This window comes from Acinonyx jubatus, chromosome B1, assembly GCF_027475565.1.
Source record: "Acinonyx jubatus isolate Ajub_Pintada_27869175 chromosome B1, VMU_Ajub_asm_v1.0, whole genome shotgun sequence".
NCBI classification, from domain to species: domain Eukaryota; kingdom Metazoa; phylum Chordata; class Mammalia; order Carnivora; family Felidae; genus Acinonyx; species Acinonyx jubatus.
In genome coordinates, this window is record NC_069382.1 from 23,540,303 (window position 1) to 23,557,949 (window position 17,647).

General features: G+C 33.0%; 1 protein-coding gene across 4 annotated transcripts in view; it reads left to right on the top strand.

Annotated features, from left to right (window-relative positions):
• The window catches only part of SGCZ (sarcoglycan zeta), a 749,844-nt gene that overhangs the window by 538,050 nt on the left and 194,147 nt on the right, over positions 1–17,647 (top strand). The gene's annotated exons all lie outside the window — the stretch shown is intronic.

A 17,647-nucleotide genomic window follows, 5' to 3' on the forward strand; every position in this document is an offset into this window, starting at 1 on the left:
AATGACTTTATTTCAATATATTATAGATCTTTTCAGCTCAAATGAACGTGCATTTTCTAAAAAAAAAGATGAGGAAAAGTTTTACTATAGAAATTAAAGTTATTTCTGGATGAACAGTATTTAAAACAAACACGAATATTTATCCTTTCAAATGTGTGGGTGTGTGTATGTGTGCCTTACGAGTATTTTATCACTTACCAGCATGCTAAAAATCAAGATTATAGTTTAGCCGTTATACATTTTGGCTTTTGTGTGTTACTTTTCAGAAAGTATTATTGGATACCAAAAAATATAACTAGAAACTATTAGGCATATATGTGTAAGTGTGAAAATCCAGTAAGACAGGAAAAAACGGAAAGCTTGTTATTATATAAAATGTGGAAAGATTATTAACCTTACTTCATAAATATGAAAGTCTATTTTAGACTAGAATCATCTTTAAATATTACCAATGTAATATAATAGCAAAGGGTTTTCATAGTAAGCCATAATTTGGTCATTTCCTTCAAAGTTATTTTTTTCCTTTAAATCTCATAGTGAAAACAGAACAGAGGATTATTTTTCATAAAACTTCCAATTAGGTGAATTATATTAACTTTTTTATTTTATTATTATATACAAACCTTCAGAGCTTCACACATGCACCGTATTGACTGCTATTCTTGGTACTAGAAATTTATCACTGAGATCACCTTACCTGCTGGATTTGGGGCAGGTGAATAATACCATAGACACATGTATGAACACCTGACCTTACTATAAAAACTGCTTAAATTTAAAAGATACAAGTTGTGTCTTTGTTTTCTTATTTTTTTTTATGAACTCTGAAAAAAATAGTGGGCACACCCAAGTTAGCACCTTCCCTCCTACTGGAAGTCACCACCACTCACAGTTATTTACTGTTTTTTTTCTTGTGTTCGGTACTATTCAACAACTTAGTATTTGAAGAAATGAAAGCTTATCCATGGAAACCAAGGAATTACTGAACACAGAAAGGTGAGAATAATCATAGGCAGGAACTTCTTTGAAAATGATCCCATTGATAAGTCCAGGGACAGCAAAGATTGATCCTTGAAGCCATTTAGATCAATTCAGAGTGGCTGCCCCGGAATCCAACTTAACAGAAGGATTGTTAAGCCCTTTGCCAATAGGCAGGTCATAGTATTTATCTTCCCAGTTGAAACATTTTTGAGAGTATAACAACAGCTGTGCACCAGGATTCTCCTGGGAAACTCGATCTGTGTTTACTCCCTCAGTGGACCAAATAAGAAAGGGTCCACTGGTGTGATAGCTTCAAAATGGGAGGTGATGGCAGTCAGGCTTCCTGACCTTTATCCCTGGGGAAGTTTGCAACCTCAAGTTCATAAGCCTTTCCAAATCTCACTGTGCTGATTGAAACCTCTGTGCTCCCTTTCACATCCCAGACATGTTGTTTGTCCTCCTGTGCCCCCTCTTCTCCATCTTCCAGTGAAGGCAAAAGCCAGCACAGCACACACAGGTAGGAGCTTGGGCCGTCAACAGACAGGAGGCCTGGTGTTGGCAGAAAAAATAGAGACTCATTTCCTCTTTGAACATTTCTCTACACGTGCACCATAAAAATAAATATTTAAAATGAAGAGAAAATATATATCTTTCATCAGCAGTTCCCACGTTAGGATTCTCTTGCCCATGAACGTAGGCAGTGCTTTGTTCTCTGCCATAAAGCCCACTTACTGTTTTAAAAAGCCAGCCAGTTTCTCTGAGCCTGAGTTTTCTCATTAATTCAGTGAGTTTCATAGCAATGTATCAAAATACTTCTTCGGTTAAGAAAGAATGCACAAATTCCAGTAATACTAGTAAGAATGAGATCTTTATAAACCCTATTATACATTTCAGGATTTGCACACACTTTTGTGTATTTGAGTGTTTTTCTGATAATATATCAAAGTCCCTGTAGGTATAAGTTAAGGAAATCTATTAAATTCAAAAGGTACTTATAAGGATTCAATTAATATGAGAAAAATACACTATACTCTATTATATGTATCAATTTTACTTGTATGAATTTTTTCCCTGCAGTTTTGATTTGCACCTGTTTGTGTGTGTATTTTCCTGCATTAATGGCAGTGGGTCCCTTTCTTTATAGTTGATTAGTATGCCACTCTGAAATAAAGAATTTTCTTATTTAAAGTAACTTCCTACGTATGGAGGTGTTTAATCACATACTATTACACAGATTTCTATCAGTCAAAAAAACTCAGTTGCCCACAGACACACACATCTAGTCTCCTAAAATAGTAAACCATGGGCTGTTTCTACTCTAAGTTAATTTGTCTCCTTCTCTCACCAGTATAGATATTTGAAGTTTACTGTTATAAATCACAGTTTACTCTCTTCTTCATGCTTTTAAAAAAATCAGCCTTTTTTGAGTGGTTCATCATTATCAGTACATAGAAAAACACATTACATTCTGTGTTTGAGATATATTAGAATTCACTGCATATTTCAGAATTAGCAACATTATTTTCAGGGAGTAAGTACTTACCTAACATTTGTGAAGTTACATATGTAGTTTTTCAGATAGGCAAAGTACAAAGGATATGGGTTTTGAGGTTACCTTACCATAAATGATAACAATGATAGTACGATTTTGAGTCAAACTTCAATGCACGTGATTTAACATTAGGTCAGAATCTTTTAACTTTCAGGAAATTAGGGCAAATAATCACCAGGTTCTTTCAAAAAAAATATAAGTAGAGCATATTTCCCAAGGTTTTATAAGTCCAGAGAACTAAGGTGATTAAATTACCTGCATTTCAGGGATGATTGCCCCAAAATTTTGCATCATTCAATTCTCTGGAACTTTTTGTGTTACCTTGCCTCATCTAATAGTCACTGAACAGTTATCTTAATTTTTTTTTTTCCTGTTCAAGGATCCTTAATTAAGCGGTACCTTACCATTGACCCCTATCCCAGCATCCTTCATGATGGACTGATAACTGTGCTGGGGAAACTGCTACCAGATAATTCCAATTCCAGTAATTCTACAGCAAAGCAAAGTTAAAATTTGAGCCCTTGGGACCTCTGTTTTAGACGGGCTGGGAGTAAGGCTATGCTCTCCCCTTCATGTACAGTCTTTTCACTTGGCTTCAAAACCTTGATGCTCAGTTCTTGGTGACAGTTTTTGGCCTTGTGTGTTCAGTCATTCTTTATAGAGTTCAGACAGAAAGCAATGGGGCCAGGCAAATACAGAAAACCTCTTTCCTGTTTACACAACATGGTGATCTCCTGACCCTGTATCTTTCGGGTACCTTGGTAAACCTCCTCTCTACAAACACATTCATACAAATAGAAATCTTCAGACTTCTGTAACCATTTTATTATTATCATTTTTATCATTATCATTTTACATGTAAGTGTATGAGTGTTTATTATTTTACTATAACATCTTCAAGTTAAAAACACATATCATTCCGAAATCTTTACACTCAGAAAAAAAGCTATTAACATATGATAAACATTACCAAATTATATAAATACACATCTGCACCAATAAAAGGGTAAATATAGAGGCATGAACATGCTATTTATAATTAATATATACATGCTTTAATAGAAGAAAAATATGAAATAAATGGGAAAGAATTGCTAAGCTTAAATATTTCTTCACAAGAGTATCTTTAAAAAATTGTCTTTATGGTTAAGAATAAAAGACTATGAATATCATTAAGAAGCTGAATGCATTAGCTCCACGTTTTAATCTCAGACAGTGTTCATTAACTCCCTGCCGTGCCATCTGAGGTGATTAGCTCCTCTCCAATTTGTCCTTACCCCTCTTCATTTTCATTTTTTTTGATAATTATATTATTTTAACTTTGTCACAGTTCATAATATTTACATTCTGTTCTGCAACTTTAATTGTGTTGGCACATTGGTCTTAATTCTACAGATAGATGGCTGCAGTATTAACCACCAACTCCTTTTGTTACGGCGTCTTCATGACTGAGTTCATTATTCTAATCATTCCCTCCTTACTTATATTTCATTGCTAATGAGTTTTGTTTGTTAATCTTTGAAATATTTCATGCTGAAGGTGCCTGACTATTGTCTTTATCTCTTCTGGGAATATTATTAATGGTTCATCCCTTCTTCTCCTGTTAACTAATTGCTCTATTAAACTCCACCACTGAGTATTGCCAGAAAAAGTCTGAAGGCAGCCTAGTATGGATGTTTCTCCTGCTGATGACATGAATGTTCTGCCTGAATACATTCTGCCAATACATTTTTGCCATTTTATTTGAGGGAAATGTTGTCTCTCGTATCACTCAGTATATTTCATTTTTATTTGTTCAGGTCTTCACTGCAGAGAAAGCAACCATTCTTATGTTGGATCATCTTTGTCGTCCACAGCTATCACCGTTTCTCGAATTACTTTTAAACTCTTTATTTTTCCTCATCATCTACAGTTTTTCTTCCATGTCATTGGTTGATTTTCCTCCATATGAATTTTGCCCTTGCTCTCTCTAATTCTTTTCTTTTATGTATAAGGGAGGAGGTTGTTCTGATTCTCAGACTTTTCCATAGATCCATAGTCTCCTTGTAAATCATATTAGGTTATTTTTATTGTCTTTGAGCTATGGTTTTACTAAAATTAAACATTTATAATTCTAAAACTTAAAGCACTTGCCTGACCTAGTTTGAGTGATCTCCAACGAGTCACAATTTGAAACAGGGAATCACGGTCTAGTTACTTTGTTTCCCCAGTGAGATAGTCGGTGGGAAGGGGAAGATAGTTGGGGACTGCTTTCCCTGCCTGAGGTTCTACTAAATCACAGGCCAACCATAGGTGGACTATTTTAATTCCATGGGTCTTAGTGGTCCTTTCTGGCTCTGCAGAATTCTTCCAGTGGTATATAAATTCTGGGTAGACTTTTTTAGTACCATCTACATTACCACCCTCTTTTCTTCTATCCACACCGGTTTATTTAGGTTAGACTTCTCTGAAATATATTAACACTCCTTCTTTTCTTCTGGGGATATAGACGAAAGTTGGAGAGGGATAGCTGTTACAAGCTGCTATGAAATAATCTTTTTATTCTCCTGGCTTCCCCTTTTTCAAGTTTATGGCATATGCTTACATCAATAAATTGTTGGCTTTTCCAAGAAAAAAAAATGATTAAAAAAATAACTGTAGTTTAACTTGTTAAGTAGTGAAGGAGAGAAGTTGTTGATAACTTTTGTATTTTGATGTATAGTAGTATTAGGTAAGATCTTTCCTTCCCTCCCTCCTTCCTACCCTTCTTTCTCTCCCCCTAACCATGGCCATAGCCCCTAATACTAGAATGTAGTCTATTTTCCATCGCTGATCTGAAAATATGACTTTTCTTATACACTGCATTCTTAAACATAGATTTATTTCTGGTCTGTCAGTTCTGTTCTATTGACATACTTGACTAAAATCAAACTTTAAGAAACATTTTTTTTATAACTGTGAGAGCAGTTCTTTTTTATTGCTCTTTTTCAAAAGTTTTTGCCTATTGTGCATTTTCTGTTCCAAATGAACTTAATAATCAGCTGTCAAGTTTCATAAAAATTCCTGTTGAGAACTTAATTATGGTTAATTTGTGGGAAATTGACATCTTTATAGTTTTGAGTTATCCTATCTAAGAACATGGCTTCTCTTTTGATTTTTTTTCAAAAAGGTACCTTGTAGTGCTTAGGAACATTTCTTAATATTCCTTTTTATATTAGCATTACAGATTTGTTGTCAATCATATTATGGTTCCTATTACACACAGGAGTGCCTTCTCCAATTGCTTTTCTCATTGGCATCTGTGTGTATGTAAAAAAGCTGTTCTTTTGGTATGGATATATTCTGGCCATTTTCTTGAAATCTTATTATTTCTATTATATTTAAAATCATTCTTCTGGTCATTTAGACAATGATTTTTAATAATAACAGCTAACATTCAGCTTATACTACCGTTCTAGAATCAAATTCCTGGTTTCAAATTCTGGCTCTGTTGATTAGCAGTTGTGACTAAATTACCTTATTTGACTTCTCTGTGCCTTATTTTTATCATAGGTAAAATAAAGTTCATAGTAGACCCTAATATTTTTATTATTAAACTAATAGTATCCAACCCAAGGAATATTATTATTTTTGATGAAATTCAAACATTATATTAAATGCTTTGCACTTTGTAGCTCATTCAGTCCTTACTATGTGATATGTATTATCATCAAAGACTGTATTTTGAAAGTAGAGTTTAAGGATTTGCTGGAACACTATAAATAGGATGTGAGAATAAGGGATGATCTAATATGATATGTTTTTTTTTGTTCTGAGTATTTGCTATTAACCAGTTGGGGGAAAGTAGGGAATCAGGGAAGATTGTGAGCACATTTTTGAAACTGTTAATTTGCCTATTAGAAAGACATGGATTTCAGGTTAAACAGGTAGATCCATGAGTCTAGATTTCATGTTAGAGGTGCAGGCTAGAGATATAAATTAGAGACATTGTCTGTCTGTCTATCTATATATCTATCTGATCTCAATACATGAGATTAGACAAGAATATCAAGTAAGTGGGTGTAAAATAGAAAACATAAGGAAGTTTATTGAATGAATCCTTGAGTATCCAAATTTGAATAGCTTGGAAGAAGTGTAAGAATCAAACACGAATTAACAAGGAAAGTAGCTTGAAGTGGGAGGAAAACCAAAAGAGCGTGGTATCCTAGAAGCAGAAAGAAGAAAGTGTTTCCAGGTTGATAGAGAATTGTTTCTGATAGGCCAAGTAACATGAAGATTGAAAATTTATCCTTCCATTATTAGTTTGATTATACTCTAGTCAGAAATAGGTTTTAGCACATTTGAATATACCTATTAATAGGAGTTTTATTTTTAAATTTAATGTATTGATTGAATTTCATGAAAAGGTATCCAAATATCAAAGTATTTTATTCCTGGGATAATCTTTTTTTGTTCATGAGATAGCAATTTTTTTAATAAACAATCCTGAACATTAAATTTGCACTTTACAAAGTGTTTTTGCTCATATTACCTTACTTAATTCATACTGCTATCCAGGAGGGGCTACTGTCTTTATTTGCAAATGGCAATCCAGCTGCCTTAAATTTTGCAACTTAAGTCTTAATACTCTGACTAGAATCCCAGTCTTCCTATCTTGATTCACTGCTTTTAACAATTCATCAGACTGTCCAAATTAATCCTTTTAACATATTCTCCAGGAAACCCATGTTTCTATTTATGTGTGTGGAGTGCTAGTTTGGACGCATAGAAGAAAGTATGGGGATGCTTTGAGCATAGTGGAGAGTGGACCTTTCTTAGGGATGAGAGAAAAAATAATAATACCATGATAGGAAACCTTCATTAAACCAGGAGAACCAGGAGACAGTGTGAAAGTGCTGAATATATAAATGTAGGTGAAATTAGCTGTGCAGGGGTAATATTCCTTGGACTAAAAAGCAAAACAACAAAACAAACAAAACACAACTATAGGGAAACCCCAAAAGAGTTCTACTTACTGTGTGGTTTTTGTTTTTTTTTTTCTAAAGATGGTGATTGTCCTCTCACTCGTATGGTCTCTAAAACACCGCAGAAGCCTTACAGAGAAATAAAGATTCTCCCATTGCTTCATATTTAATCAGCTGCCTTTTCAAACAAATATGTAAACAAGTTACCTGTAGTTTCTCTTCACCAACACACACACACACACACATGCACACACACACAGCCCTACCTTTACTACTTTCCAAGAAAATATGTGAGATAATGAAATAGCAAACCTAGAACAAAAGAGAAACACCTGTTAGCTAAGGTTGCTGTTATTACCGTATCAAATTTTTATCTTTTTTACAATCTGTTGCAGAGAACCTGGAGCAGGGTTATATTAAACATAGAGTAAAATTAAGGTGCTAGTAAGTATTACACATCTTTTAATGCCTCACAATAGTCTGATATAACAATATGAGTCAGTGTTAGGAATTACCTGCCTGAAGGAGAACAAATAATTAAGCTATTCATCTTGAATAGCTCCTGCTACCAATTATTAAGTCTCTTCCATAAGCTAACTGCTATGTGAAGGGCCTGGTATGCATTCTTATCCGATTCCAACAGCAGTTCAAATGAAGGAGACATTATTACATTCATTTTACAGATGAGAAAAAGCATGCAGCTCAAAGAAGTTATATAACTTAACTGAGTATCACAAAAAGTTGGGGGCACAGATCAAATCTGGGTCTGCCAGATACTTATAACCCATGCCCTTAACTGCTATGGAACCTCTACATCAGGGAGTGGAACAAGCAAAGTCTTGTCAGAAAGAAGGTGAAGGAGATTTCTTCAGAATTCTATTATTATTATTACTGTTCTCTGAAACATTCCATACTTTCTACAAAGGATTATTTTTTTTTCTAAAATCCTTGCTATGCATTTTGTCTTTAAATAGGTACTTAGGCCTTTTAAGAATTTTTCTTGCATGAGATAAAAAACAGACCCTTGTTATAGCGAATGCCACTGTCTAGTGAATGGAATTTTAATCACACATCCGTATCATTGCATACAATGGAGCTAAAAGAAATTATTCTCCAGCTAGTAGATTACTTCATTACCCCAAATTTGTATATCTACCTGAGTGTGTGGGTGCACTATTGGTATGCAGGATCATTGCAATCATGATGAAGTGAGGGATTCTCTGAAAATGTCCAAAGTTCTGGGAGCAGACTACAGAGAATATATTAGCAACACATACATTAGCTCAGTGTTTTACAAACTTCTTTGAATATAAGCCACAGGAAGAAGGATATTTTACATTGTAGCATGAGATACACTCTGATTTTTTTCCTAATTAATATATTCTAGGAAGGCCATTCTATTTTAACTTCAACTGAATTAATTAATACATTAATATTAATTATAATTTTAATTAATTAAATAAAATTAGTAGAGTTATATATTATAATTATTAAATAGTGATATAAATTATTAATATGTAAATGTATATTTGTTGCAACCCACTACATTGATTCAATGGCCATGTCATGTGTGTGAGTTGAAAACCACTGTCCTGGCTATTAGCTACTCAAATAGTATGGTCAATGAATTTTTGGCAAGGTATTTTTTCTTTTCTCTCAAGTGTCTCAGATGTAATGGATTCGGCAGTGGGGAATATGTAACACTTTATTTGAATTTCAAAGGACAAAATATACAAGGTGTGAATACCATGAAAGCAACAACCATGTGTTTTGACCACTTCCTCCAGCTGCGCCTGGTAGATTAAATGTCCAGTGAAATTTTAAACTTTTTATTAGTATATGTGCATACAAAAAATACACACATCTCAGTGAATATTTTATTGAGAGAACGAATGGTTTGTGTATTCCAAAAATATACGTTAAAACCACTCAAAAGGATGTTGCTCTGTCACGTTAGATAAATGGAATAGGTAACCATATTACTCCTAATATTCTGTATTTGTTCCACAAGTTTTTAACCAATATAAACACATATGGTGAATTAGATCCTAGAATTGCCATAGATAGCATAAGAAATAGTAGTCATATTAACTTATAAAGATACAAAGTAGGTCTTGCTTGCATTCACTAAAAAGAATTAAAGAGAACAGAAGATCTAGTTTTGAATTTTCAGAGCTTTATGGGTTTATTATGATCCTGTCTGTACTTGAGCGACAAAATGATCTGCCTTACGTTTCTTATGAATGGGTTGTTGCTTGATTATATTGTTTTTCTTAGTTTACAGAATATTTCTTTTTTCTTCAGTGCTTTGTCCTTAGAAGTCAGGCCTGGGAACTGAGTTTTGGAAAAATCTTAGGGACAGTATTTTCTTTTCACTTGAATTTGGGTCTTGCACACTAGATAAGTATCCATAGATTGAGCTCATATGCCTCCATATGAAAGAATTTCATCTGGGATTTAAAGAATGATTGGGACTTGAAATTCAAATTGCATAATTTTTATGAGCAAGAAAATAATTTTTAAAAACCATTGTTTAAAAAACAGTAAATAGGACAGCTCGGTTTGATAAGAGGAATACTATAAGTCAACGGCCTCAAACCCAGGCAGGCATAGACTAAGGGTGTTCCAAGACCCTGCAGGAGGTACCAAGACATGGATATCTGTTTCCAGACTCTCAAGTTTCCAGTACACTCTTTCCTCAATTTCATCTGCCTGAGAATGATGCTGTAGTTGCTACTTCTCTTTTTCTTACTTCTCTACCATCTACCACTTTTTTTTTCTTATTTTACAAAAGGTAAAGACTGTCATCAATCTTTTTTTTTTTTACATTTTTAAAAACATTGTTGATTACATAAGAAATTTAAAGTAGGGGAGAAGTGACTGGTTAAACAACAATGAAGGAGTTTAAGGATACATTGCACATGAAGTACAAGTTTGAAGTTGATAGCTGATAGATAGACAGATAGATAGAGCCGATAAATAAATGTAAAAAACATAGAGACTGGAAAGTGTCGGTGGCTAGTTAAGAACCGTTGAAAGGGTAGTGTATGCATTAACTCATGGCAAAAAACCTCTCTCTCTTTACAGTTATATCAAAAATAGGTTAGTTATGATGAGACAATATTGATATATTTGAAATGACACATCAAACATTTTTCTGATAGAAAGTAAAACTAGTTTTACTGATGATTTAGGTTATATGGCAGATGTGTTCTATCATTTAGATGAGTTCAGTGTACAGTTCTATAAAATTGGAGCATTCCACGAAATACATTTAAAATATATATACAATAGGTAGTGTCAGATAGTTTGTCCCCTGTAAATATTAAATTGTACATACCAAAACTGTTTTAAATATTAGCTCAATGTTTGAGTGGATATAGTTTTAAAAGATATTTTAGGGAGATGAGTAAGCAAAAAATATTTGGAGGATAAACACATCAAGGAGCAGAGAAACATTGATTTGGAATGCAGCTTAGGCTTTACACATTCAGGGTTGGAAGGCGAAGAAATTTGAAATTTATCCTTAAGGCACTGATACTCTAAACCGTGTATGTTATCTTCCTTTTGCTTAATATACTATATTTCAAATTAATAAAATTCATTTCTTAAAAATAATAAACAGATTTTATTAACTGAAAAAGATCTTCATTCTTACCCATTATTTTGGGTTGCCGTATTTTAACGCGTTGGGCATTCATTTAATAATTCTAAGACATAGAATGTTAGAAATTTTATTAAAAGGCATTATACTGAACCACAGATATATTTTTAAATATATTTATATATATTCAGCATCTTTTTTTAGTGTTTATTTATTTATTTTTGAGAGAGAGAGAGAGAGAGAGAGAGAGAGAGAGAGAGAGAGAGAGAGAATCCCAAGCAGGCTCCGTGCTGTCAGTACAGAGCCCCACACATGGCTCAGTCTCACAAACCGTGAGACCATGACTTGAGCTGAAATCAAAAGTCAGACGTTCAACTGGCTGAGCCACCCATGCACCCCAGAAGTGTTCTGTACTTTAATACTAAAATCCATTACTCTTAATTATTACAAATTACAGTATGTGTATTTACTCAATTGATGGTTTAGAAATGATTTTAGATATAAGATTGTTTCTTCAAATGAAATCTTACACAAAACAAAAGCAATATAAAGCAAATGGATATGGAGATCTGGCTCAGCCTGATAGGAATCTGTCGGACCTCTGTTACTCCTTGAAAAACACTGGTTTTTCTGAACATTCTACCTTGAAAAACACTGGTATTGACCAATATTTTAGTGTCATCCTACACTGTTCTCATTGTATACTCAGAAGAACTATCAAAATAAAATCCAATATAAATACCGTATATAACTACCTTTCTGTCCATATTTTATCATAGTATGCTTCACTGTATGCTTCATCACTGTAAAGACTCATAATTTATTATAGTCACGATTTTGCTTTTTCAGATATTTCTTCCTCACTTCTCTGATTTTCCTTTGATTTGCATTAATAAAATAATTGAAAAATTTGGAGTATAATCTCTATTTGTTAATGTTCCATCTCCATAGTAATTGAAATCTTTTGAAGTAAAAACAACCTCCTATAAACCAGAACCTGCTTAAATAGCACCTGTGTGACAAAATAAGTAATATTTATAACAAATTTATCAACACATACCAAGATCTTGAAATTTCCAGAGATTAATAAAAGAAAGAACAAATTATGTTCAATGTAATTGTGGTTTTATTAATTTTATTAATGCTAAGTGTAACGTTTTTATTACAACAAATCCATATGTTGCCCTTGATCATCCTGCTCTTAGAAATTTAAATTTATATCCTGAAACTTCACAAATTTGTTGATTGGTTCCAACAGTTTTTTGGTTGACTCTTTAAGGTATATATATGTGTATATGCATGTATATGTGTGTGTATATATATATATATATATATATATATATATATATGTGTGTGTGTGTGTGTGTGTATGTATATATATATATATATATATATATATATATACATACACACACATATACATGCATATACATATATATGGCTTCAACCCTTGTTCTATGTCCTATGTCCACTTATGTCTATAATATTTCTGTAGGGTGTTGTATGGAATCCAATTTGACAATAAACTTCATATATTGAAAAAATAAAAAAAATTAAAAAAAAAAGATTTCTGTAGATTTCCAGTGGACTTAGGTCCTCTGGCTCCAATTCAACATTTGGTGACTACTTTGGTTTATTTTCCCCCTATATCATAGGAGAGTTCTTCTGTCATAACATTTGCACAAATTTGGATTTCTGTCATTTCCTGGATTAATCCTTTAAAACAAACAGATATAGGAGCACCTAGGTGGCTCAGTCATTTAAGTGTCTGACTTTGGCTCAGGTCATGATCTCATGGTTTCTGTGTTCAAGCCCCTCATTAGGCTCTGTGCTGACAGCTCAGAGCCTGGAGCCTGCTTCAAATTCTGCGTCTCCCTCTCTCTCTATCCCTCCCCCACTCGCACTCTGTCTCTCTCTGTCAAAAATAATAAATAAACATTAAAATATTAAAAATAAATAAAATGAACAGATATATTCACACACTATTTTTTTAATTTTTAATGATCTCACAAAAGTTTTACAGAGATGGAGTCTTACATTTTGATATGCAATATGGTAAAATGCTTTTATATAATAAAAAGTGTATATCAAACTATTGTATGGTCACATTTAACGTTGTTTTGCTTTAATCTGTTTATATAATAACAAGCATTTTACCAAAAATAAGACAAGTGCAAGAATGACTTGCACTTGTCTTATTTTTCTCTTTCCTTCCCTTTCAAGTACAATGAAAAAATTCTATGTAAATATATGTTTAGGTATTTTTAATTAAAAAAAAGGAAAACATGATGGAAAAATGCTCACTAATTTGTTAATAAAATTTACATTAGATAACTAAATGAAACATGGGAATAGATTATACATTTAATTTAGACACTTCTGTGTTTTTAAGTTATTAAACAAGCATATATATCTGGCCCAAAGTTTGAACTCATTTCAAGGCCCTAGTTTTCAGGACCCCAGAGAATATTGTAATTTCCTCTGTTTTGTCTTTAGTTAAATACCTAGAGGAAAGAGGTTTTTTTTGCTAAAAACGAAAAAAGGTTAGGTCAACCTACATAATTCAGGAAGGAGAAAAAGAGTGGAGAGAGGGAGAAAAAAAAACTGGAAAGTACTAGAGGCATTTGTCAGATTCTATAAACATGGATCAGGCAAAAAAATAATTATATATTCAGATTCTTTTCATAGATTTTGAGATATGCAAATTAAGGTTTTGAACTGTTAAAATTTACTTTGTGCTGTGAACTGTTTCTTTGACCCTGACACCACTCTAAGGCTGAATTACATGGTTCTAGTCTTTAACCAGGTCACAAAAGTACTAATTTAGAATTAAATGACTGGAAAATAAGGAAGGAGACAATAAGAGGAATAGTTAATTAAATGTCACAGCTCTTGTATGCCCTATATTCAGTGTCATGCCTACCTATGCACTAGTTATTAGTTGAGTAAAAGTTATTGTAGCAGTATTTTTTTCTGATGAAATATGTAGGTTAAGTTCATTTACTCTCTTTATCTTTTTCTTATTTCTTGAAAAGTAAAGTAGTGCAAGTAGTTCCCTTTAATAACCTTAGATGTAATTAGTAATTGTCTGCTGTTGCATTTCTTGCTAGGAAGTATTTGGGAAGTGAATTAGATTCTTAATTTTTTTATTATTTTTAATTGTATCCTGAAGTAAGAAAGGAAGAATTTAACATAATTTAATCAAATGTCTGCATGTCTTGCTTTTTTATCTTTTTAAGATCAGTGCTGATGTAACAGCACGACCTTCGTGCCCTCTTCATCTATCTATGATTTACAATCAGCATTTCATGTTGCATGTCACTCAGTTTACTACAGTTTCATCATACTGGCTTCTTCTTTTGATCATGAAAATCTAAATCAGGGAAAGGAAGTCAAAATATTCTTGATTATGACAGATAACAGAGTTTATCAGAGAGAACGTGGGAAATAATTCAATATAGCCAAAGGCTTTTGCAGAGAAAGTAATTCTAAACTTTCCAAGTGCTCTACATTTTATTTGGAATAATGTTTAATTAGCTGAATAGTGAATCAGACATCTAACCTTTTATGTCATTTCAAAAATCTTCAAATTAATGGACAGGTATATGGTTTTAATAAGGAAGACTATAAACTATTATTTTTGGTTAATTAAGAATTTTATGGGGCACCTGGGTGGCTCAGTCGGTTAAGCACCTGACTCTTGGTTTCGGCTCAGGTCATGATCTCATGGTTCGTGAGTTCAAGCCCCACATCGGGCTCCACTCTGACAGCATGGAGCCTGCCTGGGATTCTCTCTCTCTCCCTCTCTCTCTCTGCCCCTCCTCTGCTCTCCCTGTCTCTCAAAATAAATAAACTTTAAAAAAAAAGAATTTTATGTCATACTGTTATATTGTCACATTTAACATTGTTTTGCTTTAATCATGTTGTTTTCTAAATGTTTTTGTTTTTTTGATAGTTATGAAAAATAGTTGCATAAAAGCAATATGTGAAGACTGATTCAGATAGCTTTTGCTAAACAAAAACAAAAACAAAAACCAAAAAACAGTTTTGCCCAAAACTTAATACCTTAAAACTGTAAGCATTTATTATTCCTCTCAAATTTGTGCATAGCCCAGCAGTTTTTCTAGTTTGTACTAACTGTCCTGGGACTAAAAAATCTAGAATGTCCTCATAGGCATGTCTCAGTTGGCTATGATGGATGAGATGACATTACATATGGTCTCTCATCCTGTAGGTTACTCCCAGCTTGATCACATGATAATACAATGGTTCCCAGCAGCAAAAGAAGGCAAATCCCCATGTGCAAATGCATCTCAAGCCTCTGCTTATGGTCAGTTTGTCCATGCCTCAATAGCCAGTACAAGTCACAAGATTGAGCCCAAATGCAATGATGAAATTGACTCTATTTCCTGATGGTAAAACAGTAAAGTCAGTTTACAAAATGGCATACCAATGGGAGGAATTTATGGCCATTCTGTAAGATACTATAGAGGCTATCATTATTTCTGGTCTTAATAATTTTATAGCACTTTTTTTTTCATTTTGTAGTTTATCAATATAATTTTCTATGAAAGGTACTTATACGTTTGTTTTAAAAGTAAAATTTTAGGGGCGCCTGGGTGGCGCAGTCGGTTAAGCATCCGACTTCAGCCAGGTCACGATCTCGCGGTCTGTGAGTTCGAGCCCCGCGTCGGGCTCTGGGCTGATGGCTCAGAGCCTGGAGCCTGTTTCCGATTCTGTGTCTCCCTCTCTCTCTGCCCCTCCCCCGTTCGTGCTCTGTCTCTCTCTGTCCCAAAAATAAATAAAAAACGTTAAAAGTAAAATTTTAAATTACACTTAATAGGATGAATATTTTCACTTAAAGTCATGTAAGATTCCTAGAGTTTTGCTATTCTATGTTTATGACAGAGCTTTGAATGGTCTTTGAAGATACGGAATACCTGCTTATCAAATTGCTTTAGAAATCTTGGTTTTGGGACATTGAATCTTTTCTGCAATTTTAAAATAAGCAATATAAATATTAGAATTATTGCATATTGTGATCATATCAACAAATGTAATTTATGTGACATTACTATGAGTTTTAAGGCATCTATCATGCCAATAATTACACATCTCTTTGAATTTATGTGATTATGTTGTTCTTAGGATAGTAATATTAGTAGATTAGTTGTTGACATTGATTGTCCTATGAAGATTTATAGCTTGGCTTTATAATATATTAAAATAAACACTAGCAAACATAAGATATATGTCAATCTATTTGATCTAGAATCTTTACATAATAAAGCACACTAAGCTAGGATACGTTAGTATAATTCTTTGGATGTGCTATTTGTCTCAATACTTGATTTAAATGAATATTATAGATTTTGATGCAATTACCATAGTCTATCTTTCCCAATTGTTATTAATTGATAATTTTACTAAGACTACAAAACTATATACTTGGTTCTCTTTTATTTTCTTTATCAAGCCATGTCTTACTGCCATAGTACAACCAAATTATATCTATAATTAATGTGAAAATAGGTTTGCTATTTCCAGACTTATAATTGAATGGCTAAAATTTGCTTTTCCTATTGAAGTATAATTGAGATACAACATTAGTTAGTTTCAGGTATACAACATAATGATCTGACACTTGTATACATTGTGAAATGATTACCACTTTATGTATATTTATCATCTACCCATCATACAAAGTTATGATTTTTGTTCTGTGATAAGGACTTTTAAGATTTACTTTGTTAGCACTTTCAAATTTTCAATACAGTATTACTGACTAGAGTCCCATGATATATATCCCCAGGATTTATTTATTTTATAACTGGAAGTTTGTCCTTTTTGATCTCCTTCACCCATTTTGTCTAGCCCCTCAAACCTCCTCTCCTCTTATAACCACAAATCTGTTCCCTGTAAATATGAGTTTTGTTTGGTTTATTCACTTGTTTTATTTTTTAGATTCCAGATATAAGTGAAATTATTAGTAGAAGGAAGGAAATGATAACGATCAGGTAAAAATAAATGCAATAGAGACCCAAAAGACAAAAGAAGAGATCAATGAAGTGGAGAGTTGGTTCTTTGAAAATATTATTGAAATTAACATACCTGTAGCTAGACACACTTAGGAAAAAAAGAGAAGGTGCTCAATTAAATAAAATTAGAAATTAAAGAAAAGTTACAACTGATAATAAGAAATACAATAGATTGTGAGGTACAACTATAAACAATTATGTACCAGCAAATTGCACAACCTAGAAGAATTGGATAAATTCCTAAAATAATCTTCTAAGACTGAATCATGAGGAAATAGAAAATCTGAATAGAGTAATTACTAATAATGTTAAATCACTAATAAAAAAAATCCCAACAAACAAAAGTATAGGACATGGTTTACTAACTGTCCTCTTCAAACTCTTCAAAAAAATTGAATGAAAAGAACATTTACAAAGTCATTTCAATGGGCCAATATTACCCTCATATTAAAACTAGACAAGGGCAATACACACACACATACAAATACACATACACACACATACACAAATACCGGCCAGTATCACTGAT